This window comes from Toxotes jaculatrix, chromosome 22 (assembly GCF_017976425.1).
Source record: "Toxotes jaculatrix isolate fToxJac2 chromosome 22, fToxJac2.pri, whole genome shotgun sequence".
Classification (NCBI taxonomy): Eukaryota; Metazoa; Chordata; class Actinopteri; family Toxotidae; genus Toxotes; species Toxotes jaculatrix.
The window spans coordinates 3,304,742-3,330,450 of record NC_054415.1 but is presented as its reverse complement, the minus strand read 5'-3'; the positions used below and the strand labels follow the sequence as shown (position 1 = coordinate 3,330,450).

Genomic DNA, 25,709 nt, shown 5'->3' with positions numbered 1-25,709 from the left:
GTGTTTTTTGCAGAGTGTGGGTGTTATGTAAAGCCTCCACCCATTCGGGGTATGTAGGGGCAGATCGGTAATAGCAGTGGATTTAGGACAGGAGTGTAAGATGCAGGATAAAATTCTTCTGGAGCAAAGATGTAAAACCTTCAAAGTGAAATATTTATGCTCCATGCTCCAGGAAAGCTAATGGTGTCACACCATTTGTTTTCATTTCCTGCTTGGAGTTTTCAGCCAAGTTAGCAATGTGTGTACAGCGTCATTTAAAACAGCTCTGAACGGAGGATTTGCTCTGCAGACTTCTGCGATAAAGATGACGGCGACTGCAGCCTCTGCTTTCACCTCGGGGAAGTTAGTGACACATCTGAAACACGGCAGGGCCATGTTCCTCAGCGGGTGGTGGTGGAATACTTCAGTATCTCATGCAAATGAACAGAAAAAGGTCTTATTTGGTCACATTTGACAAAACAGAGAATTTATTCTCCGCACAGAGATTGAGGGAACCGGTGCCTTATTAAAGGATGTACCTGTCTGCAGCTTTCATCAGCAGTTCTGTGGATTTTACTGTGTGTTTTTGTGAATAATGAGGCGAGGCTTTGGCAGTAAATTCATCTCGCGAGCAGCCTACAGCAACTTTAATGGAGCCTTTTCATTTCTCACCTAGACTCTCTGACCTCAATAAGAGAGACAACTCAGAAAGTACGTAGGGTCTGTGTTCTTAAATCTCAACATTTGGCCATTGTCCAAAGAAAAATGGAAGTTACAGCTTTCTTCTCCAGAATGTCTTGAATTTTAATGATTTATGCAGTCAACTCTCCATGAAGTTCATGTAAGGCTGTTCTTTCCAGTCTGTACAGCATCTGTGGTGCTCACAGGACCTGTAGACATCCTCAGCTGCATGTTTACATAGATAATAACATGAAAAAATACATATACATTAGCTTGCTGCAAATTTCTTTGTACAGTCACCCCCCTGCTAAATCCTTTTCCCTCTCTGAAAGCCATCACTGGCTTCCTCGCAGTATATTTCCGGATCATCTATGTATATCTTATATTTACCCAGTGGGTGAGGTCAGGCGTGCAACGCCAGAGCAGCGAGCCAGACAGGCAGCCTTCCTGTCCACTGCTGCTGCTGGAAGTTCGAAGTAGTGCCAGACGCTGAGTGAAGAAAAAAAAAAAGACCACGCCCTGAGAGGAGAGCTGCTGTATATGGCCGACTGGTCCTCCAGCTGACCCTGCTCCCTAATTGGATGGCATTACATAAGCTGGACTCCTCCAGTGCACTTTAAGAAAAACACAGCGAGTGTGCACACAAGGATGCAGAGTCCTTGAGTGACTGGAGTGGTGTACAATGTGATTTTGGCTAAAAAGGAGATTGCAGAAGAAAAGCAGTGGAAATTGTATATATTTTTCCAGACTGACTGATGAATCCACAATGTAACTGCCAACACAAAAGCTTTACTATGTTATTTTCCAGCGTCAAGCCTGATTGCGTCTCACTTTTAATTGGCAGCAGTGATTCCCAAAGTGGGCAGTGGATGTTGTCTTCGCCAACAGCTTGGTGCTGCAGTGTTGTTTGCATAATACTCACAATAAGAGTTTTTGTGTTTGTCTTTGAATTCAGTTCATTAGTTTCAGCAGACTCCACCATCCTTCTCACCACACAGAGCACACTGTTCCCCCTCCACTCTGTTTCATCTAATAAGAAGCTTTACGGAGAGTCATCACAGGGCTAATTTTAGCATAAGGTGCTGTGTTTTGTGGGCTGGAAAGTGCCTGGTGTTTAGCATAAATTATTCTGAAAAGTCTAAAGTTAAGTCTGTTGAAATTAGCAATTAGTAGTCTGCTGCTTCTGTGCAACATTTGGACAGTATATGCAGTATTTGGTAATTTGTTGTTTATTGCTTACTGTATATTTTGTGCAAATATCCTTAATACACTGTCAGCGTGCCCCACATCCGTACTGCATGCTAATTCTCTGCAGATTTTAAGTCTGCATTGTGTTCACACTGGAAAAGTGACAGAATGAAGTACACTCAGAGCAGACAGTGTTCAGAATAAATATGGTTCGTTTTTGAGTGTTCTGTTGAAGGACAATATTCTCCCATGTGGAGGAGCTGTTCACAGCTGAACTTATTTATTTATTTATTTATTTAATTTATTTATTGAGAATGGGTGGTGAGATAGCTCCGGAAAGATCTTGGAAAACAGAAAACATTATCCAGTCTTCAGCCTCTTGATATTTCTTGACCACTGAGGGACAAGAAAACCGAAGTTTATAAAACTCTAAACACTCCATAAATCTGAGGGGGACTGCAGAGCTGGATGATGATTCTTTGTGAATTTGTGACTGCAAGTGACCACTTTCATAGACGAGCAGTCATTTGAGCCATTGTTGATTTAAAAATATTGATTTTAGCAGCTTTAAGAAACAGCTGAATTGACACTGACATCCCAACATGGCAGTGTGATTGACATCCAGCATTGCACATATTGTACCAGCTACAGAGACACTCACCTACCTCATTAGTATCTTTTCCTGTGTTTTGCTGCGACCACAGCAGCCTCCACTGCTAATGCCAGACAGACCATGTGTAATCAAGGTTTTGAATATTCTCTTGTTATTCTGATTTATATCTTGTGCATCATACAAAAACTAGGTCGTTAAACACAGATCTCGTAACCTCAGTTGGTCAAATGACAAGGCGAGAGATGCAGCCAAGAACAAGACATGGAGTCCAGCTTTCAGGGTAATAATTCATTTATGTGTTCTTTAACTCTTATTGTGGATCTTCCTGGTCTTTTGTTTCATACAGCAGAGAAGTCAGACAGTGCTAACTATGAGCAGGAAATGACAATGCTGTATTTTGTCCAAAATCCACTGCTGTTATTTACTTGTTATTATTTACTCTATAACTGGCAGCCTTTGAAAATGAAAACTTCTGGCAAAGCTGCTGCAGTGTTTGCGGGGGGGTGATAAGAGGCTTTTTAGGCTTTATGCCTTTGTGACTAAATACTCCAAAGGATGGTGATAGCTCCTCATAAGTGTCCAATTACTCCCTCAGCTTGTTATGTGGGGACACTTGAGTTTACATCGCCACACATGCAGCATCTTAATCCATCTATTGCACAACTTTGAAGTTGTTTCCACTCGCTGCGAAATCGGTTGTGTGATGGTGCACGCCTGCAGAGGCTGTTGGTATCATGAATAAATAACAATAAAGGAAAAAAAAAAAATATCTGAGGGATTACAAAGGACAGAAAGAGACAGGGTGTAAAGATGTAACGGATCGCTTCGATATGTTGTTATCACACATGTTTTTTTTATTAATCCTGGCTCTGGTCCTACGTGTGGGAAAGCAGGCAGCTCGGGAAACTACCAGATTTGTTGGATCACTTCACTTTGTCATGACTCTGCAGGAAAAGAGAGAAAAAAATGTAATTTCCCTGGTTACAAAGGATGCAGTGAATGTCACAAAAGGAGAGAGACGGCAATCAGGAAAAATTTCCCAACTTTATTTCACCATTTCCCCCAAATGAGGCCCGGATTTTAAGGCTGAATAGAAACGCTCAGTAAATGACAACAAAGGTGAGGTGCCTGCCAAGCACCGCAGTAACATCCTTTTAGAGTCCAAGAGAAAGCAAGGCCTTGGAAATGAAGGATATTCTGGCTCTGCAGTGAAAGGAAGATTATCCCCAGTTGTTCCTTTCAGCTCGCCTAAGCTGTCCTGATTTACTTTCAAATCAAATCATTCATTTTGCTGCCTCATCAGCGTACACCTATGGCACGAGAAGTACCGGAGAAGGAGTCTGGGTGTCTCAACCTGCAGCATTAAAGGCAGATGGTGTATTGCACAGTGCAGGCTGACTCGAGCCCTGCCTTTTAGCCCAGAGTAGTCAGTAATAGAAAGCACAAAGCTCTGTCGGGCTCATTTATTAGAGCTGCACTTCCTGTGGAATTACAGTGAATAAAATAGGTCATTAGTTTTCATGCTTGGTAAACTCTTTTCATCTTGAGGCCACCATAAGGAGAAAAAAAAACAGTAATGGAAGACTGTATGGTTACAGCAGAGGTGGCTGCCAAAGGGCACCGTTATTAATGACCAAAAAAAGAAATAAACTGCTGCATTGATGAGTTTGAATGATGGACAGAGGCCTCCCCTGAGTCTCATCACATCCCAATCTCAGAGGGACGAACTGAACAAATCAATCTTGACTCCTCTTCAGCCGATCAACACAGATTAAAAATAACTGCATCATTTTTCCCCATGTTCACCAGATGTAAGCCTGTGTCTGACAGAATAAACCACGTGGTGGTCTGTTAGCCCTTTACAACAAGAAACATTTTCTACTTTATGTTTATACATCCAAGCGAAAGCACTTCAACCTTATTGGATATAATTTAGTCATTTATTTAAATTATTAGTCATTAATTATTAAAGTTATTGACAGAAACTTTTTCAAAATAATGTTTTATCTGTTGATTGAGGAAATCTGGACAAATTATTCTAATGATTTTTTTCTTTTTATATCTTAGTAGACTTCCTCTTGACTTTCTTTGGAAACAAACTCACCTGAGAGTAATTAGGAGATGAATAACAGTGTCAGTGACCGTTGTTATTTGGCTGTTCATGCTGTACCTGCTTCTGCTAATAAATAAATATTAATAGCACTCATTACTTTCAAATTTAGTGATTGAGTACGGTCATTATATTTTTTTTAATGTCGACAGTCTGCGGCCACCTGGATAATTAATGGGAATACTTAGCTGATCATACACACTCGTGGCCATGATGAACGCTTCTAATGGAGACGAGACATATTATAAGAGCGAAGTCGACCTTCCCATGTATGTGGTAATCAAGGCGGGTAATGCGCTGGGTGTTACAATCTGCCTGCTTCATTTGAAATGAACCATGAAATCAATCTTTGGTCACACTGGCTTTCTACATGTCATGTTTGAAATCATGTTCAGAGCAATCGAAACCCATTTCGCGTTGATCGAGCCAACGGAGACGGTGAGAGACGCATTTGCCTGTGAAAATTATCTCAGTGACGGGGCTCTGTTTAAACAAGAGTGAGCCTCCGACAGCAGGGAAGATAATACAAGACTAATAATCACAACAGAACACAATAACAGTGTTGCGGGATTGAAATCTCCCTCCAGAGGTGTCATATTGGATCTAATAAAATGCTGCATGTAATGTTTTTCGGGGTGGTTATTAACAGCAATCCCAGTCACCGTGGTGTTTGGCGGAATGGATTCCCCACAGAGACGCTGAATGACTCCAGGTCATTCAGTGAACTACACGTGTCAGTCAGACAGTAGCAGCTAACTTTCTGCATGTAGCTGATGAGACTGCACTTTTCTCTCCTCTCACTGCTGTGACTTTTCCTCATTGTGCTTTCAGCCGTGTCTGCTGTGAGGCACAGCTCTACAGATGTGCTGCTATAAGATATGTTGATATCACTGAATTTTCTGGCCGGTGAGTGACAGGAAATTACACCATTGAATATTTTTGTCTGCTGTAAATCAGGAAACACAACTCATTAACGACACTTTCAGTTTGATTTTGTCCGGTAACATGTTTCATATTTGCCTTTCATTCCTGCCTCCTGCTGGAAAACAACTTGACACACTTCTTCTCCCCGTCGTAGTAACACAGTAGGTGTAGGTAGTGAAGTGGTCCCCACGACGCTTCACTGCACTTCTGCAGAGCCAGGTAACTAGGCAACAGCTCTGCCGGTCGACGGAGGTGGGTTTGCAGAGGATGCTGCGGGGAGACTGTGACTTTTGAGATCCTCCTATTGCGTCACTCTCATAGTATAAGATGCTCGGCGAGTGGAAGACGAGGGGCTTTTGCTCACGGCTGGGTCAAAAAGCTGGGGATTTTTCTTGTTTTGCGCGTGTGTGCTTGTGCGTGCGTGCGTGTATGTGTGTGCAGAAGGAATTTCCTCTCCCTGCAGTTGTATCAGAAATGCACTGGCAGACTAAGGCTTGTCGTTTTCTTGGCTGTCCCGAACTCCCACCTCGACTCCCACTGAGTCGGGCTGCCTGCCATATGGTGCGGGACACGGCTGAAAAAGAAATGTACTGAGGGAGTTTCTGCCTAGAACTGGGTCACTAAGATGGTTGGCTTATGATCCGAGGCCGTAAACCCACCTAAACTCACTTCTACCTTTCTGCATTCCACCTTTTTATGCTTTTTCATTGGCAATTTAAACTAAGATTAAGAAGCAATAAACTTGTGTTATATAATTTGCTGATAAGATCTTCTAACAACATAAATCAGTGCTTTTCTAAATAAATAATTGACTTTTGTTTCCTCTGGGGATTATTACCATATGATGATTTCAGGGTAGGCGTAGCATACTCACCTTTATATTTACCCCTGCTGTTACATCTTGTACAACCCGTGTGTTGTTTTCCCTCAGTGCTGCTATCAGGGTGGGACAATCCATCTGTTTTGTTTATGTGTTTGTTTGCTGGTTTTAATGAAACTTAAGGGAATGATTCATATCACCACGACACTGCAGCGAGTACTAATAAGCTCAAAGAGGGGCGTCACAACTACAGGTCAGAGTTATGAATTTTAATGAGCAGTCATGTCGCCCCCACACACTGGAATAACTGATGCACTTATTCAGCTGTCCTTACTCTGCAGATTTGCCTCCTGGATCATCAGTGTACAATAAATCATGTAGAGTTTTTCTTCGTCTCACTAAAGGCAGCTGAAGCCTTTTTATTTATGCTCCTGCTGACCCACAGGGGGGCTACATCATGCGTGGGTGGTGCGACAAGTTTACTTTTTATTTTTGCTTCACAGTTGCCTCCGCGCGGCTCAGGTTGTGTGTTCCCCGTCTTGTTTGTGTTTCAGAAGGTGTGCGCTCCGAGTTCCTAGAATTGTCTTCATGATTAATTCATGCTTGAGACGGCCATTGTCAGGTTGACTCTTCCTCTTCCTCTTCCTCTTGCTGCCTGGAGCTGTAACTGCGGCAGGAAACGTGTCCAGGCCGGTCAGTTTGATCTCAGACCTGCCTTCAACCAGACAGCGTGTGAGGATTTACAGTAGGTCTACCTGTCAGTCACATCTGTCAGTCATGAGGCTTGATGTGATGTCTCCTCTGACTGGAAAATAGACGGTTCAGGACTTTAAAGCACAAGTTTTGTCTCAAAGTTGCAGTAACAAACAAACTTTGCACTCTTCTGGTCTCATGTGACACTGACAGAGCGCTGTTTGATTTTTCTTTTTTAAGGTGAAAGACTAAATGTAAGGTGAAAAACAGTGTTGAGCCCAGGTTTCACTGCAGAGTGCTGTTTGAGATTCTGCACCAGTGATTAAACGCCAGAAATAGATTTGGGCAAATTAAGTAAATTTATGGCACCTGAAGTGGAGCAGATTGTGATTTAGGCTGATTGGATGGGTGTTTGTTTAGAAAAGAAAAAAAAAATCTTCACAACAAAAATACTTCCCTCTGGAGGTGAATGAAATCTGAATCATAACCAACAGAAAACAAGGCAATAATACACTGTATTATCGCGTCTCCTTGCCTTGTTTCCAGAGAGTGGGTCAGCTGCAGCCAATAATTGCAGTACTTTGACTGTTGACTAATTTGACAGTTGTGATCTTAATCAGTCTGTTGTTTGTTTAGTCTATAAAATGTCAGAAGATATTGAAAAATGTCGATCACAGTTGCCCAAAGATCAGGATGAAATCTAAAGATTGCTTAAAATGACTGTGATTTCTGTGAACCTGATTAATTGGCTCGTTGTGTCAGCTCTACACACGTGATGCTTGAATCACCATATCAACACACGAGGACGGGTTTGTCAAAGCGTGACGGCTGGTTTTGCTCGTAAGGAACAGACTACTGATGTGTTATTTAACAGTGAGATGCATGAAGTCTGTGTATACGCCCCACTGAATTTCACCATGTCTTTGGAGGATAAATAAATGCATGAAAATATTACGCTGAAATCACATTAGCACCTGTTTGGTCCATCTGTCTTTTCTCGTGTCCTCTGCAGCAGCGCTCCATCCTCAGAAATGAGCAGAAACAGCATCTAAACCCAGAGACAGATGAAGACAAATGAAGTCACGGTGCCCTTTTCTGATTGTTTTCTCTTTGTCAATTTCGAGATTCCACGCCTGACAGCCGAGGCACCTGCTACTGTGCAGTCACGATCTAACATTTCTGCACAGTAATTGTCTCATTTTGTAGTAATGCCAGCGAGCTAATTCGGGCTGAAAGCAGCAGGACACTGACACAGGAAGAAGCTTCGTCAGGGGAAGGGACACAGAGAATTTGTGACTCCCTTCCCTCTATTTGTTTAACGTGTGGCACCATTTCATAAGACCATGTCGGGCGTGGGTTGTAGCAGAGCTTCAGAAGCAGTGAGCGCTCTTTCTTACCTGACACCTCCATTAAAAGGTGACAGCGGAGGTCAAAGGCGACACATCTGCTTTTCTCCAGGCTGCCAGAGTCGCAGCTGACAGCGTGCCCTGTCACCCACGATCCCCCCCGGGCAGCAGAGCGGTGACAGTAAGTGGCAGCCGGAGATGGTGCCCTGATGTGACACCCGCTGGAGCTCTGACCCAGGTTCTTGGGTGGCCCCTGGCCTCTCCACGAGTCAGCACCACCTGTCACCATGTGCTGTCAGCGGAGTGCCTGACAGGCGAGCCGGCTCGTTGTTACTCGAAGGCTCCTTTTGCCAAATCTTACTGCAGAGTTACAGCGTGATTTATTTATAGATATATTTGCATTACATGTTTATCCAGTTCATCTTGAAACAATAACAATAACTGAACAGTTGGTTTATCAGAGCTTTTTAATAAATGACAGTATAGAATTATTGCAGAGCCCTGAAGCTAATTTTGGGATAATGATATATGTTCCAGTGGCCACAGAGACACCTCTGTGTTGTTTTTCAGAGAAGCAACCTGATATTCTCTGTAACAACACCTCTACTGAGAATCAGGCTTCCAGGAGTCTTATTAGCCCTCAGGTGGAACTTGCAGACAGGCAGTGAGTCGGTGACCACGTAACTCCACTCCTCCCGTCGTGTTCATGAAGAGCCCATCCCCGGTTTCAAGGCTCCATCAGACCCCGACACTAAGCCCCTCATCTCTCCTTCTTCTGCCTCCCTTCAAGGATTTGTCTCCTTTCAAACAGACCGCGAGCAGCATGTCAGCACTGCAAAGTCACGCAAGGGCAGCTGTCAGAGGAGTAGCAGGGAGCCAGTGCAGTCTGATTTCAGATTTCAAAGCACAATATTCATGCCAACATGCCAAATCATCTTCCTCTCCTCCTAACATGCTAATCTGACACGTGATACACACAAAGGAAGATTTTTTTCTTTCTCTCCCTAAACTCCCAATCCTTCCTGGATGATCCTCCTGTGAGAGCATGTTCGACTAATTCTCCCTCAAGGACAGGTTGTAAAGGATGGACCAGACACTCTCCAGCCTTCCCGAGGTATAATTACACCACCGGAGCTCAGCCTCTGTAGCAGCCAGTTGTTCTGTGCGTCTCGTATCACTTGGCCCTTGGTTTCACTCTTAAATGGAGTTAAGAAGGACTTGAGGAGACGAGAGAGAGGAGCAGGGGTTAATACCTGAGTCCTGTAAATGAGGAGTAATGAGTGAGTCACTGTAAAAAAACAGATGCACTGATGCACTCATTGCTCTGCTTGAGTGAGTTTTTATTGAAGTTTATCCCACAAAAAGTCAACTTTAAAGACAGAGTCTGTGGCTTCATGTCAATATATAGATCAGTAAACGAGCATCTTGCTGCTTCTGTTGCCAGTTATGACGAGAATCAACCCTGAGCCAGTTTGAAAAAGTTTTATATTTGCTATTTTAGACATCAAGAGCCAAATAGATCTTTCCTTTAAAAACTGTGAAATGCTCATTTGTTTTCCTAGTAACTAAACTAATGTTTAGCTCAGAGCTGTAGATTTAAGACTTGAGATTTAGACTTGAATCTGAGTTAAGTCCCAAAAACTGGGATTTTAGACTCGACTCAACAAACACATTAAATAATAAATCATAAAGGTCTATAAATCTGAAGGACTTGGTCAATCTAAGTAAAAAAAAAAAAAAAAAAAAAACACTATTAAAAGCCCTGCACACCCCTGCAGGTGTTTTTAGTTTAGTGTGGTTAATTGGACGTTTGCTCAGACTGAAGATGTGTGAAGCAAGTTGTGAATTACATAATGTCACTGGGCTCCATGTGCTAATACGAATGATAAAGGTGTAAACTGTCTAATATGGGCAACAAATATTACAGGAGAACGATGGACATGGTCAATTAAACACAGTGTGACACACCCACACTCTAATGAGAAGGAATCTAAACAGTCTGTATATATATATACAGTATATACATGGAGAGTTGTCTCATTAGTGTTGGTGCAGTTGTATATTGACAGTTTAGTATCACTGCAGATTGCGATGTCCAGTAAAATGTAACATGAAGTTCACAAATCAAACAGGCTCTCCAAAGCTGCAGCACGAACCCCTACTGCTGCAGCATCTGGGGGCTCCAGTTGAGAATAATTGAACATAATTGAACCGGGAAAACGGTGCGCAGCGACTGTCTAAAACTTTTAGCAATATCATTGTGTTCCCCACCGAGGGAAGTGAGGCGTAATAATGCGACCGCACCTGAGTCCCTGAAGACACATCAGCCATAACACTGTAATGGGTGCTGCTGTGGTTGTGGTGATTTGTTACCGGAGACTTGCATGAAACTCACATGCAAGTTCTTGGATGGAAAACTGGGAGAAGTGTGTAGTAACATCAGGTCATAGAGTGACAGTAGGTTTATCAAGGTGGAAAGAGCTGAGTATTTCTTTGTGATGTCTGTAACCTTTGTTTGTTGGACAGCACTAAGCTAAGAATCCACAGCGGACACACGTCCCATTGGATGGAGTACTGGTTTTGCACTCATCTAACAGAGGTGGACATATACATTATCTGTGTTACACCTGCACTTCTGAGGCACTGTCAACACAGAACCTTTTATTCCTAAGAGCAAATGAAGCTTCTTCAATTAAAAAGTTCTTTTCTTATTTTCATTTCGTACAATGATTTAAAGTTAGATGCAAAAATGCACTAACATGTTAATGAGCTTTTATTTCGTTCTGTGATTAATGAATCTGTTCACTCTGACACTGATTAGTTTGCAGAGCAGACACGGTATAAAACCAGTAACCTAAATGTAATTAATTACAGCTAAATGAAATTAGTTATCAGATGGAGCACCGTGATTGTTTTCAAGATAAATCATGAAAAACTTGTAAAACTTGCTAGTTTTAATTTACTATCAGGCATTACATTAGTTTATTTAATGCATATTTCATTCTTTGTAATGTGACTGCAGCACATGCTTTGATGCTCGAAATGCATCTCGTATCGTGTAAAACCGGATTTTATAGCCGTCGCCACAGCCCTCGTTAAAGCAGACATCTTTTGTTTGTGTGCACCCGTGAACCCATATGTCCGTCCATGCGTTTGTGTGTGTGTGTGTGTGTGTGTGTGTGTGTGTGTGTGTGTGTGTGAGACATGATGAGACCTGCCGCCAGCTGTGACTCTTCCTCAGGTGTCGGTGTCTCTTTGTGGTGTAAAGCTGTTTGAATCCGTGTCACCGAGACGGTAATTGCAGCAAATTCATCCAGCTCATATTCATGCACTGAGGCGTGCTTTGTCACGTCCCTCTGATAACCCCCCCCCCCTCACACACACACACACACACACACACATGCACACGCACACACACAAAACTCCTCACTCCCCCACCCTTTCTAGCTGAATTAATTTTCCTGTCACTGAAGCTCCTGTTGAACTTTGAGCACTTCTAGCTCCTTTTTAAAGTTGTTTGTATTTTCGATTTGCTGTTACCTGTTTGAGACAAGTCAGTTAACCTTTTCTCTGCAGTTTGTCCCTTTGTGAGACGTGTAGGCTGACTTGACTGCGCTATTTCTCTCAGCATATTTTATATTCATAGGTCTCCTGCCCACCTTTTAACTTAATATGCTCAATGCTAAAGTGCTCCAGCATTTATTGCTGTTCACAGATGCAACTCAGTAACTGGAAAGCAGAAATCCCTGTAAATCTCCTGTAGTCATAGGTGTGTTTTTGTGGGTGATTATGCATTAGCCTAAGTGTGTGCACTGTCAGATAGATTCGGTTGATTATTTTTTCAATTAATAGACCTTTTTCCTGAAGACATTTTGACATATCACAGTAGGAAAAGGTGGAAATAGTACAATTAATGATTGCTGAATTCCATTTAGTTGCTTCAGTTTCGGGGGCCTGGTGTGGCGCGTGCTGGTTTTCTGTCACACCGTCATGACACAACAGGACAGAGCCATCGTTAATTTCATCAGTAACACCTGTGGTTTTCCTGATCTGACAAGTGAAAATGTCTGAGAATATTGAAACCAATGATTGTTCTCAACTTCTGTTGAGAACATCGACAGTTGCAGAAAAATAGTTTCCTCCTGATGGAAACCAGCCACCACTTTAATTTAATTTGGCATAAGGACGACATAAATATTTATTTCAGCAGAACCATTTTGCTGCCCAAACTTTTAAAGTAGAGAGAACTGAGTCGTCCTGAGAGAGTAACAGATTACACCTTTTTTTGTCGTAAGGAGCCTACCACTGTTTGCTTTACTGTTTTGGTTATTCATACGTTATTTGCACATAATATCAGATGTTGTCACTACAGATGCTCCATCAGACAGACCCATAACAAACACCAGAGGGGCACATGGGTAAACAAACCACGGCACTTGGAAAGTGCACATTCCTTGCCCCTGTCTGTTCTTGTGTTCCCGGCTCGCCGTACGTGGTGCACGGACATATGGTGACCATCTGGGCAGGCCCAGGGATGTCAGAACATTGTGACTGGGTGATATTCGGGGGCCCGCAGGTCGCGTTAACCCCCTCAGCAGCAAGCCAGTGAAGACAGGACAGACGGCTGACTGTTATTACGAGCTGACGCCGGGGCAGTCAGCCGGGGAATGGCAACGTGAGAAGATCCGCAGCCTGGCTGACTCACAGAAACCCTCCCTGCCCATAAGCTTTTCTCTCTCTGTCACACACACATGCAGAGATGTATCCTCACACACACACACACACTTCCACAAACTTTGCTCTTTCACTTCCAAGAACAGCCCGAGTTTTATCAGAGAGATGTCAGCAGTTTAACATTATTGAAAGAACAAAAGTCCAGCGGCTTGACATTTTCCGTGACGGTGATTTGTGCCTCTGTGTTGTTGTCCTTCATTCACCTGGGAGCGCTTGTTTATAAGACCAGCGTCTCGCCACAGAAAAGGGACATCATTGTCTCTCACCTTGTAGAATTAGTAGCTGACATTTTGGGAAATATGCTTCTCTTTTTATGCAGGTAGTTTGATGAGAACATTGACTCCCCTCATGTCTGCCAGCTAACTTAGCTTAGCATAAAGACTGGAGGCACAGGGACACAGTTAGCCTGGCTCTGTCCAAAGGTAGCTGGCTGCTGGTTCGAGCTTCGTGTATAAACAATGCCACTTGGGTCGCAGCTGCTTGTCTCTGCGTACTTGCTGGTAAAAATAAATCACGAGCCCTAATGGACGTTCAAACCAAAAGCAGATCTACATTAAGAAAATACAAAGGGCTCTGCTGGCGAGTTATATAGCACAGTGCGACAGGATCATACAACTCCAGAAATCATTTTATCATCCATTGTGTTGAGCCCTAGGTAAACAGTGGAATTACCCATTAACATTGTAAAGTATTTGGCAAACACAGCACGCAGATAAATTACATTGCAGTCAAAGTCGAGTCACATTTCAGCGTTCTGTTTTTTCTTTTGCCAGAGCTGGTCACTTTCCTTCAGGCCAGGAAAAGAGGATGACTCCTCAGAAGGGCAATCACTGTGAGGCTACAAGATAAAAACATGACTTCCTGGCTCTCTGTCTCTTTCCTGTGCTCACAGCTTCCCCTTTACAATCTCCACACATCAATCACTTTTATTCTCTTCCATTTCTCTCCTCTCTTTTGCTGCAGACGTCCGCCTCTCTCTGCATCCTTCAGGTCCATTGTAGTTTGTCCCCATTGTTCTTTCACACTCTCTTGATCATTTCTGTCGTGCTCCCACTCTTTCATTGTGTGATCAGAGCTCTGTAGCACTGCTGGGATGTGTGAAATCATCGGAGGCTGGCCCCGGGCCTCAGCCAGTCACAGCTGTGTAACCTCAGCCACTTCCCAACCTTCCACGACTGGCCGCCATGCCCCGCAGCCCAGTGACCTGTGTGCACGCTGCGTGGCCGCATCAGCCATGTCGCCAACCTTAACATCAAGACCAAGTCATATCGCCCCCAAATATAGAGCTGCCATTCCAAATCTGCATGGGATTTTTGACTTGCGTCACGGCTATTGTCTCTGTTCAAAGTGAATTTACATGCCTTGCTTTTTAAAATATCACCAGAAGAGAGTGGACTGCTGTAGGTAATAGATAAACAAGCCCAAAATGACCATCTGCTGGAGAGAGAGATGATAAGGTTTGTTCATCAGCAGTAATCACTACCACCTTCATTATCTGCAACTGCTTTCATAATTTTGCAGCTTTTCTATTATAGTCATTTCTTTTGGTGTATAAAGGCACAAGTAATGGATTCTGGATCTCATTTGCCAACAGCTCTGTTCATAAAATGGATGAAATAATGTAAGTGGAAATTATATTTGACACTGTAATTTAGTTCTTTGTTAAACATGTTTTAGCGACCAGGGCTGATGTTTTATCCCCCGCCTCAAAATAATAATGAAAGCCACAAAATAATGAAATTCTAAGATTATTATATTTTCTAACTCAGGACCACACAGGACCAATAAAAATGTGTAATACAGAAACCTCATAAACAGAAATGGTTATTAGAGTCAATCATTTCAGTCTCCTGTTTATTCCAGTTAAGGTTTCTGCTTGAAATTAACTGTTTACAAACAAACAAAAGCTATTAAAGTTTCAACATTTTAAATGCATCGCATCACAGCATATGTCTGGAACAATATAGTAAGTGGACACTGATTTTTTATTGTTTTTTTCGATAGTTTTTAAGGTCAAAAATGAACTTTTATGCTCTGTGGTGTGCTGGTTTTGTATGTCACTTTCAGGCTTCTGTAGCTTAAGGGAAAATGGAGAAGTGGGTAGAAACACTGGTGGTTTCCCAGAGGCTTTTGTGGGAGGGGGGACGACTTTGACAGATGTTTTCCTGGTACCTACAGATTGCGTCAAATCATAGATTGCTCAGTAACGTTTGAAAGCTTCCTTTCTTTTGCTGTGTGCAGAGTTGTGGCTCCTCTGGACCCAGAAGAAGTTTAGGATCTTGCTGGAGGGTACTTTGATGTGGCAGCAGGGGAGGATGAAGCCCAAGCCCTCTGTGTGGCGGACAAACTCTGTAACCACAGGCTATTTTTCTGCTGCCTCGCAGCACTCGTAGCACTCGTTTCCGTTCTCAATTGAACAGCATTTTGGAAGAATTATCTAATCGATAAGGCTCCGTTTTCAGGGGATTTTGCTTGAGTTACACTGGCTGATGCAGTGTGAGAACATTCTGCTGAATACAGGGAACAGATCAGGTGTTGTACGATACCAGCATCCTAATGCGAGCTCGTTACCCTTCCCACAGGCCACGGGATCCAAATGTCAACACTGCCCCTGCCAAATTAGAGTCGTGTTCTGTTTGGGTACACATGGCAGCATGGGAGGGGCTGAAGGGCTGAATGGTATCAATCCATCTCTTTACACCTGGTACACTGTGTGAAAAATCCAAACCAGGTGAAAAACAGGGCCATTCCTGCAGGGAAATCCTGGAGGAAAGAGTCCCCTCCACTCTATTACAGAAGGTGTAAATGTGTGATCGCTTGCTACCTTGAAGCTGACCATTAAATCAGTTATATATAGCTGTAATGCAATATGCCTCTTTTAGGACCTGCAGCAGGTGACATGTTGAACACATAACTTCATTAAATCAGTGATTACAGTACATTAAACCCCAACTAACTCACTTATTTTGGGATATTTTTTGAAACGGTGCCTGATTTTATCCCAGGATCTTGGGCCCACTAAAACCTTTGATGAGGATGCTTCTGCCTTAAAACACCTGACCAGCTCAGCAGGATGGTTTCATGCTGCATCAGTCTGTGTAATGCAAATAAAAATCTCCTTAAAAGTCTGCATTATTGATCAGGTAATTCTAAAACGCTTTTCGATTGAGAGTGGAAACGCTGTGAGGATGTCCTGATGTAGAGAGGCAGCAGGATGAGACGGACAGCCCAAACAAAAAGTCTGATGTTAGTCCTTCTGGTTCACATGAAGTAGTTATAATGTTCTTAAAGGAAAATTCCAGTATATTTCAATATATCATGGCAAGCTGTGTGACAAATCTCCAAATGAATGTGAATAATAAAGCCCTCGTCTCTGAGTCTGACAAAAAGGAAACACAGAAGGTTTGTAACTACACTAATGACGAAAACATCCAGCCTTGGAACAGAGACTTTCTCAACAGTATGTTGAGTGACTCGCTTCATATGTCTACATAAAATGGTAAAAGTGATTTAATCTTGTTGCTTATTCAATATTTATGTGTGAGCAGCCCTTTTCCCATAAGCCCCAGACGTTCTTGAGTCGGGCGTCTGTGGTTAGTTCAGACATGTCTGTAGTAACAGCCGGACAGAGCGGGCTGAATGCTGCAGAAGGTTTTAGACACAGAGAACAACCTGTAGCTCGGAGTCTTTCTCATCCACGGTCGCTTCAGTTGTTTTGGCTGTTCTCCTGTTGCTGTTTTCTGGCTCTGCTACAAAAAGATGACAAACCCATTCATAATCTAGATTAAGTTCGAATTGGCTCAGTGGTTTTTCCAAGTGAGGAAACAGCTGTCAACGAGCACAACTCCACACCAATTTAAGTGCTTAAAAAAATCGGAGATGTGGGCAAGAACTCAGGTGTCTACTGAGATCACGTCGAACCCTTTGTATTAGAAGTGCTGCTTATCAAAGGTTAAGGAGGCATCGTAGTTTATAGCTAAACCTGTTTATACTTACTGCCACACTTGGACCAGTTGAAGGTTTTATTCATGCCAGAATTAATTGTAGGACATTAAAGTTTTATGTGAACAATATGGCTGGGTAAATCAGTTGTGTATTGCACCTTAGAAAAGTATGTGTGTGTGTGTGTGTGTTTTGATGAAGGCCCTTCCACTGTGTTTCTTTATTGTTTTGTATCTGTGAGTGATACAACTACAGGAGTGTGTGAGCATGAGTGTGTGTGTGTTTGCTTTATCATTTTCCGACCACTTAACGCTGACCCTCTTTGACACCGCTGTTTTTCTTCTCGTGGTCCCCGCTCGTTACACACAGGCTGATATTTGTGCTGCGTCTGATTGCATTACGCTGCCTCCCTGTCTCCTCACCCTCGGTGATTGGGATGAGTCAGGCGGCTCCATTGAGAACACAGACCGAACCTCTCACGGAAACTCGACCGGGGAATGCAGACCACTGTTGAATATATAATATCTGAATAATGCAAACAACAGATTGACTGACAGACAGTGGAGGCGAATATAAGGTTGTGTGCTTATTAAATCCGTACAATGATATGGCCCCTGTGCTTTAGATGGAGATTGTAAATATAGTGAGGCATCTGGCGGGCACCTGCAATCCATCTGGCCTGGCATGATGAAGGTGCCTGAACGATGAAGGATTATGCGTCTCATAATGCTGATGACTCCGCAGTTAGATTGAGCAACAAAACAAAACAACCTGCAGAGACTGACACGCCGCGTTCACCTGTTGTTTTTTCAGAGTGCTAAGTGTAAGTTACGACACAAACCAATACGGATTTATTACATCAAATGCCAAGGCTTGTATTCGCTCCAGTTCACTCCAATTAAAGTTGTTTCTGATGCTCTGTTTGCTCCTTTGCTGCCGGATTCGGCACAGGACCAGAAAGTTGTTTGGAAGGCCATCTGGTGCAACACCTTTCGCCCTGAAAAAAAAATATGTCTCTTGTGATTGGTAATTACTGTAGACGTTTATGTAGCTCTACAAGTGATGGAAATTAATGTTTTGGGGTCTGAAAGTTTAGAGATAATAGTTATCAGGAGAACCTCGAATGTCAGGTGGCTTTAGGGTGCAAAGTTTTTCGGTATCAAACTTCATGTAACTTTGGTGAAGTCAAAGCAAGTGATGGAAAGCAACTATGTACATTTACATCTGCTTCACTGCATTTATCTGGCAGCTACTGTTACTGGTGAGCTTTCAGATTAAGAGTTAGCATAACCATACACAGGCAGTGATTAAACCAGTGGCATTTTTGACTCATGACAAAAAAAGCAGTTTGTTCGAACCAAAGAGACGTTGACACATTAGTTTTAGAGGTGAAATTATCCTTCATGCGCTGCAGCATAGCACAAAGATCGTATGACCCAAATGAAAGCCCCGAGCCGAAACACATCGGTCTTAAAATAAAATCTCTACAATTTTTAACAGGGTGGGAGTTTTGACCTCCTCAGACTTTCTACATTTTTCATGCATCTTGGAAGTAGGTAAAACTGTGCCAGAAAACCCTACTTTGCATAAATTAAAGTTTTGGACAAGTACAAGTTTGACATGCCATAATTCTTTTGGGATGAAGGTGGTTGGAAAAAAAAAAAAAAAAACCTTTTCACATTAACATCAGTCGTCACTGTTGAATCTGACTTACTCTCCGCTCTGACTTACTGCAGAGCTTTGCAGCTTTGAGTCATCTCATGCACTGATAACATTTCCCATCACTGTCCACACCCTACACTGGAATAAAATTCTGACAAAAGAGTGATTCTTATCTCTTATCTCCAGGGATGACACAGTTTCAGCTCTTCCCTTTACGTTTGAATTCCAGTAGACTCGAGTAAAAATTTTTGCTGCTTAAATGTTTCGGAATGTTTCGGCAGCAGATTTATGTTCAGCTTTGATCTTCAATGAGCTCTGTTTTATAATAACTGTAGGGCCTCCGTGTCACCCCTTTTTTTTATGTGCAAGAGTGCAGGGACTTCCATTAAGAGCTGCTCTCACACTGTGTGAGAAAGATAATAGTAGTTCTCTTTCAGACCCTTTGTTTGGTGTGTGTCTGCAGAGCGAATGGGCAGACACCCAGCGCTGAAAGCCAGTGAAATAAATGATTATAAGGGCAAAGCCAGAGTATGGCATCCACACCAAACCGAGCTATTATCCATGCTGTAGTAGGTGCTCGTCAGCAAGTCCTGCGGGGCTGCCACCATATGCAGTAGTTTGCTATAATTAGCTGACATTAGCCTCCATAAGCTGCTGGTCATACCAGACTGTAGTAGTAAAACCTCTGAATATACTGAATTGAAACTGCACACAGCTTCAAATTAGCCTGCAACTGTTGTAATATTCCTTTAACATGCAAATAGACTCTCACACAGAATTTGTGTTGCCATATGGTGATGCATCATATATGCATACAAATGACTGTGAGATAGTGTAACTGGTTCAGGTGCTGACGTCAACAAACCATGTGTTTTCATTATTCTTCATAGACAGGATGAAAGGTGGTGACCGACTGAGGAGCTGCAAAGCTGAAACCACATTTTAAATTTTTATAACTTATTAAGTCTATACACCATTGCCATAAATGCACAGTGGGACTGTATAAATGTATCTGGTTTTGTCCACTCAGATCATTTTCCCTGCTCTTTCTTTTACTGCTGTGGGCCACCACCAACAGCTGGGTCATGGATCTGTGGCTGACATTTGCAGTTAGCCAGTTGGGTCGGCTGTTTAATCATTTTGGCCGTTTCACCGCTAATGTGGTCTGAGTCCCAAGTACATTCATTCATTATTGATGAGAGAATAAATGTCTCTGTGGTATACTAGATGCAGCAATTACCCAACTGAATCATCCCCTTATGATGAGATGCTTTTTGTTAGATGGCCGGTCATCCGTGTGTATGTATGTGGCTCTGGGGCTTAAAACTCACTGAGCTGTGGAGTTTTCCTCTGTGTGTGTCACTGTGTGTGTCTGTGTGTGTCACTGTGTGTGTGTGTGTCTGTGCTTTCCTTACAGTGTAAAAAGAAAGAAAAGAAATGCTGCCTTTTTTTTTTTTTTCCCCAACTCGGCCAATCCCCACGCTGTTAGGCAGCAGTCGCCTGTTGCCATGGCAACTACCTGTTAATATTCCGGCGGAGTTTTGTCACTGACTAGGGGAGAGCGCCACTTTCTCGCTACAGAAAATCGATTGGACATTCCTGCAGAAAATAAGGGAGTCGAGCCATGTGGTCGGGGCGGCGAGAAATGGTGCTGCAGTACCTGCCACCTGCACATGTTTGAGCTGGTGGTTCGTAGCTTCGCAGTGACCTGATTAACCTTGACTCATCATTCAGAGTAACAGAGGCTCAGTGCATGTGGCTTATTGCAAATCAAAATGCCATCAGCTTGAGTGAAGCTTTAGTTCTTATTGGCCTCTGATTTAAGTGTTTTATTTTTTCTTTTGCAGAGATTTCTCTTGAGGAGCCTGTTCAAAGGTCGGGCATTAAAGAATTGAGCTTTCTTTGCTCTTTAGTGGTAAAGCCATTCAGAGGGGATTGGTTGTCTATCATATAAAGGGATGGCATTGATCACGAATCCCATTATGCCCGAGGCTTGATCTCAAACAGTCCAGACAATCCCGTCTCCCATTTCTCTCCTGAAAAGACCATTTTTAAATGGTTTCTTTCCTCGTGCAGGAGGCAGGAAAATCTGCATAATGAGCTATTAATTAAATTCACACACACATGCAGGGACTGTCCCTGCATGTGTGTGTCGCATGCTTGTGTCTCATTTATGCACACATATAAAATGCATGTAATTAATTTCTTAGAGCCAAATGTCGAGTAGAGGGTGACACGCGGTGGATTTTCACTCCTGTCGCGTCCCACTCCCACAAAAATACTCCTACAGTCTTTAGGTAACTTCCAAGTAACAATTCCCAAATTTTAGCTGTTTAAATATCATAGTTATGAGGATTCCCTCTTTTTCTTTCACCAACAACTGTGTGGTACAGATGTCAAGGTGGGCCATTAAACCTGCCTTGTTTTTTAAAGCCCCGTGCAAAACACATTGCGCTGTCACCTGTGAAACTGGCGTGCAGTGCTCCTGAGGTTGGGAAATGTTTGGGTGTTCTCTTGGACATCATATTTGTCTTTCAGTGGATTTAGGACAACACAACACTGCTCCTTCGTCATATTAGACCTTTTCAGAAACCTCTGGAAAGTGGCGAAACTTTCCTATCACCGGGCTGAGAGTGAGTCTGATTTCTTGAGTTCCTACAATGTTGTTACTCTGAAGATAAAAGGTTTTCGGTGGGTATATTGATAGAATGGACAAATCTGTCAGGTCATGCCTACATTCACCTCCATCAGGGTTCAGTAAACACTAAGTAATGATTTGTTAGAAGGTTTGCAGTCTTCGGTCCACTGAACTCATCTCACAGAACATCTCACAGTGGGACTGCTGAATTTTTTTCTGAAATTGATTTGAAATTTTAGCCGTTTGTCTTGTGGAAAGGAAAGCAATACAACAAGCAGTTTCCTACTGTATGTATATATATATATATGTATACATGGTTTTTTTAAATTTTCTGTTTGTATATTTATGTATAAATCTACTATTGCTAACTGCTGTTATTTTTATGTGCACTATAGCTGTTAAAAGAATAGTTTGACTGAGAGATAGCTGACAAAATATATGTCTCAAATCTGTTTAATATGAAGCTGGAGTCAGGACACAGTTAGCTTAGCTTAGCTTAGCATAAAGGCTTGAAGCAGGGGGCAACAGCTAACAGAGCCAGGCTAGCTGTTTCGTGCTGGTTGTAGTCTTTGTTGCTAAGCTAAGCTAACTGTCTGCTGTCAAACTATTCCATGGCACAATATTTTGAGCTACAAAAACCTGACATGAATAATGGAGCTGAAATATTCATATAATAGAGACAAAATCTTGCTAACTAGCTCCCAGTGTCCCAGTAAACAGTGAAAAGCAGGAGTGGGACAGCACTGAGCAGCTTTATCCGCACATCTCTGTGAACTATTTGCCTTCAGAACTGCTCGCTATCTCCCACTATCAGTACTTGTGGACATATACAGAGTCGGTTGCCGGTTGTAAGTCACCCCTTAGAGAGACTGATTTCGAAACTGACCAAAAACTTTGCTAAAAGAGCTAAAACAATAAAACGAGAGGGAAACCACATTTGTGTTGCTTCTTCTCAAACCATTTTCAATTCATCGGGCTCACGTAAACATCAGAAATTTGGTTGAGATGTCACCTCATTAACGTAGTAGCAGCTTCAGGCTTTAAAGCTGAATAATATCAAAGAGCAGCGTCTTTGTTCTACAGTTTCAAGCTGTGCCAGTTATATTAATTGCTTGTGAATTTTTTAGCTTTATGTTTGTTCCTCTGCATCTCTGCAAAGAAAAAAAAATCAGTATCGGAGCCTTTTTCCCGAATGATCTATTCCCGTACAGACAGCTGTTGTGTGTATATGCCTGCACAGCTCAATATTCTTTACATTATTTATGACGACTTGCATGAGCAGCAGTATTTCTGCAGAGATGACTCAGGGGAGTTCAGTGGATCGCTTGAAGCTTTAAAGTGGTCATGTCCCCGTGACCCAGTCTCCATCTTCTTCTGCCCAGCAGCAACAGAGACGAAGGGAGCCCCGGAATAGAAAATGCAGGTCATATCTGTTTACCTGGGATTAGACTGTCTCTCAAGTATATACACCGCTGAGCTCATCCAATTGCCTCGGAGGTCACAGAAAGATGTGGTTGAAGTGACACAGAAATATGAGGTTATAAAACACGCCTGTAACGTTTCAGAGTCTCATGTTGCTTGTCATTTTTTTAATCAGACGTTTATGTCAGCATCCCCTCTTCCCTGCATCCCCGCCTCTTCCTTTTTTCTCCGTCTCCAAGGGGCCAGGCTGGCTTCTTTCTCACCTCTGATGTTTATTACACAAACAGCACCTAGGATCAAATATTCCTACTTTTTTTTTCTCTCTATGTGGAGAAGCCAAGTGTTAGTGAGAGATAACATGTAGAGGGAGTGGGAGGTGGGGAAAGAGAGAGCTGCAGACTTGTTTATACGTCTTGATCCGACAGGATGAATAATTCAGCAAAGGGCTCCCTGGCACCCCAGAATTATATTAAAAGAATAGTTTGGGCAATCGAAAAAATAAAAAGTTGGGGGAGATGAGGTTGGGGCAGTGGCTAAGATGGAAGGCTTTGATTACGGGGAGCACTGTGAATTATTCAATCCTGTTTCCCTCACCAAAAAAAAAAAAAAAAAAAACAAGTGCAAAATCTCCAGCAGAGGAAGCCGTGAATACCAATATGGTTTTAGTGATTAAAAGAGATTTCTCTGCTTCACTCGGGGACAGGAGACGGAGAGGGACTGACTGACAGCTTCCTTTTTACCCGAGGTTTGAGGAATTCCTGCTTTTTTATTTGCCATCAGCCACTCTGAAGTCTGAAGACTTCTTTCACGTTGCAACTTCACTCTTGTTTTTTTGGGCTTTGCTCTCCCGAGACATTTGCAGTGCCAAACAGAGTGCAGAAGGGCAAAACTGATATGTTGTTTACTCTTGTTTAGAAAAACATGCATTACTTCCAGTTTAGCTGCATAAATTCCTGGACTCGTGTGTATATTCACATTCGTGGAAAAGATTTAGTGGAGCTCATCACTGTTAGAGATTATAAACCTAAAGCTGCTATAATCTGTATTTTTACTTGTATGTGAAAGATTTTGATTTAAGAATTATCACCCAAATCTGCTATTCCTCTCAGCTCTATGGAATCTTTGAGCTTCTCTTAACCCCTCGTTTTGGTTGTGTGGCCTGCAACTTTACTCCTTTGCTCTCCGCTCTCATAGTGTGATTTCCACACACAGCAGGCAGCTGTTCACAGCGAAAAAGCTCTAAAAATCCACTGTACGCTACCTGCCCAGCACCAGAAAGGCAGACAGACAAATTAGAGGCCATCTGGGGAACACAGTGGAGCATTTAGCTGCCAGATATTTCTCTCAGGAGTTGGTAGAGGGCAACTTAAATTCATCAGGTGTCCAGAAACACTGTTATAATGTGATGTTGCTCCCTGTCTGCTGTGTAATAAGGACCTGTTTGCTAAAAAGGTCACTGTATCAACTAAAGAGGTGCTAAAATGTCTGTGTTGTGTTTACAGCTTGTCTCCACTCTCCCCAAATGGCCAGAAATCAGTTAAGTCAGGTAATTTCATACCTGGTTCAGTTCAGAGTTCCCTTGAAACAAACTAGGTCGGAAGACACGTCGTCCGATCCCCTCCAAAGGTAAACATGTTTGGCATCTCATTACAGCCTCGTCTTGGTTTCACCCCACCACGCTGCATTTAGGTGTGAATCAGCCTCTCGCTGCACTTTGAAAAAAAAATTAAATAATGTTTAAAAAAAAATCCATAAAACTTCTCTTTTAATTCACAGCAGCCAAGTTTTCACCTTCCAGCAAATCACAAAATCAGTGCTTTCTGGGAAATCTCTGTAATACAGAAACTCTACAGAAGAACTGCAAACCAAAACCATTCATTTTTGTTTCAACACACGTAAGGAATTCCATTTGGGACACACCCTAATACCAGCTGGTCCATCAATACAGCACAGTGGTTGAACAGCACTGGAAAAAGCTGTTATAATAATTATTTGGGGCTCTAAAAAAAAAAGCCGACCTCCCCGGAAAGGCTGTGGGAAGAAGAGGGAGCAGGGCTCTGACTGGGGAATACTGGAATTCTTGGGCTGGACACTGTGGGAAGAGGACATGGTGGGAGGAATCCGGAGCTGGAGAACTCCCTGGCCTCCTTTCCATGTAGGGAAAACTCCTACAAAATGAGACTCATGAGCCTGTGTCATCTGCGTGGGTCTTTTGTCTTATGCGCTGCCATCAAACAGACAAAATTGACTAAGTTCCTCCATGTTGTAATTACTGTTTGTTGAGAAACGGTGAATCCCCCTGCGCCGAGTCATTAGGATTAGCACTCGGCGGGGTGTTGCTTTCCATTCTCCTGTAGCAAAAAACTCAATATCCCATCTGTCACAAGCCATTCTCTGCAGCTAAACAAAGCCTGGCTGCAGTAACAGCACCTAAATGGATTAATCCTCTCCAGCCAACATTATCTGCTGCACCTTGTTTGCAGGGCAAGAAAAAAAAAACACAGAGGACACACCTGTGATCACAACAAGATGTTACGTAAAAGGAAAATGCACATCCCAACACTGCTTGTGTTCAAGGTCGTGCTTTGAATTTACAGCTTTGAAGTAACAAGTGTGGCTCGCAGCCTAATTGGCTCAATTAGAGTTCAAGCAATGAAGTAAAAGCAGAGGGGGGAGTGATATCGACCTACAAGAGGGCTCAAATTTCACTAAAGACACGGTTTATTCACAGCTGATAAGCAATTCTTCTAAAATTATGCACCTCCAGTCATGTAATTTTAATACTGAAAGAAAAGACACTGCCACACATCACCAGAGCCAAAATAAATCAGGTTCCTCTTCATTAAAACATTCAGTCTGAGGGGTTTTCAGCAGAAAATGAAGACATGCAGTGCAGTATGTTATTAACCTGCAACTTTGCCTCCTTGTTTATTCATTTAAATAAATGTTTGCTCTCT

General features: G+C 42.6%; 1 protein-coding gene across 1 annotated transcript in view; it reads left to right on the top strand.

Moving 5' to 3' along the window:
• Positions 1 to 25,709, top strand: part of LOC121176015 (ankyrin repeat and BTB/POZ domain-containing protein BTBD11-A) — a 124,259-nt gene that overhangs the window by 59,646 nt on the left and 38,904 nt on the right. The window lies entirely within an intron of this gene.